A 1,546-nucleotide genomic window follows, 5' to 3' on the forward strand; every position below is an offset into this window, starting at 1 on the left:
TTTTTTTTTTAAAGCTTTAACATTTTTTTAAATAAAAATCTAACAACTCTACACTGGTTTTATAAAGTTGATGTCAAGCCAGTATCAAGAGATAGGTGCTCTAGCAAGCGCAAGGCCCTGGGTTTGGTCCCCAGCTCCGAAAAAAAGAAAAGAAAAAAAGAAAAAGAGATAGGTGCTCTCGATATTAAAAACAAAAACATATAAATCAGACTAGCCAGCCATGCGAGAAGCCAGTGGGATGGCTAGTTTTCCTTTACAGGGGCGGGCTCAGTGGGCCATTTGGTGGGGTACCAGCTTGTAATGCGTTCCACAGTCCGGGTATCTCTGGCTCGTGCCTCTGTGCAGCCAAAACCAGATGACAGTGTAGTTGTCCTCTTCACAGATGCTGCCCGCTATTCTCTTGTTGCGATGGATGGGACTAGATTAGGGTCTTCCTTGACGCTCGAAGCTGCCTTTGGAGTAGCCTATTGTATGGGTCCAGTCCCTTCTGCGCTGCTATCATGATCTTCCTCTCCGGCCCGGTATCCTGCTCCTCATCAATAGGGACACCACCTCCAGAAGCCATGGAGTGGGTCTGGGCTGCACCACAGGGCCGTGGGCCCTCAGGGACTGCGCCACGAAAGCTCCTACTCCGTGAAGTAACCTTGAAGCCATCTCGTCTGAGACATGCAGATGCACTTCTGGGAACGGGCTCAAGTTTCTTCCTCTTTTGAGGCTGTTCTGTTGCATGCCTATGGTAGATTGTAAATGACATTTGATTCGTTTTCTTCGGGATATTGGGGGTAGAGCTACCAGAGTCCTTGCTTCCAGAAACGAAGCTGCTTATTCATGTACTATCTGATGGGGTAGTTTTTGGCTACATGGCTTTGGCCCCTGGAAGGTTGCATGTGCACATCTGCCCAGGAGCTACTTGGACATGCTCGCACGCATGCACGCGCGCACACACACACACACACACACACACACACACACACACATACACACCACACACATACCATCACCACCACACCACAGGCCAATTAATTTTAAAATGCTCCTCCCCACCTTCCTTGCTCCCTCCCTCCTTTCCTTTCTTCCAATATCTGTTTTGACATAAACTCACTCTACGTCTCAGGCGGGACTCAAACTTGTGATCCTCTTGCCTCAGCTTCCTGAGTGCTGACCTCAAAGTTTCTTTTCATAGTCATCCTAATACACGGGATGGTAACCAGCAGTTTTAGTCAGCATTTCCAAATGATTAGAGACTCTGAGCATCTCAGCGTGGGCTTTTGACTATTTGTTTATCTGGGTGAGATTATATTTAAGCCCCTTGCCCATGATTTTAGTTACTATTACTGCAAGAAGACACTATGACCAAAGCAACTTATAGAAGAAAGAGTTTACGATGGTGGCCGTGCAAAGTCATGGCAGCAGAAGAGCTGAGAGCTCACATCTTGATACAGAAGCATGAGGCGGAGAGGGAGACACTGGAAACTTCTATGTCCAACCTCTTCAAACATGACCACACCTCCTAGTCCTTCCCAAACAGTCTCACCAGCTATGTGTC

General features: G+C 47.4%; 1 pseudogene; it reads right to left on the reverse strand.

Annotated features, from left to right (window-relative positions):
* Positions 1–267: 267 nt before the first annotated feature.
* On the reverse strand, positions 268–654 carry LOC116898197 (annotated as a pseudogene).
* Positions 655–1,546: the final 892 nt, after the last annotated feature.

The sequence above is a fragment of the Rattus rattus genome, chromosome 4 (genome assembly GCF_011064425.1).
Source record: "Rattus rattus isolate New Zealand chromosome 4, Rrattus_CSIRO_v1, whole genome shotgun sequence".
NCBI lineage: Eukaryota > Metazoa > Chordata > Mammalia > Rodentia > Muridae > Rattus > Rattus rattus.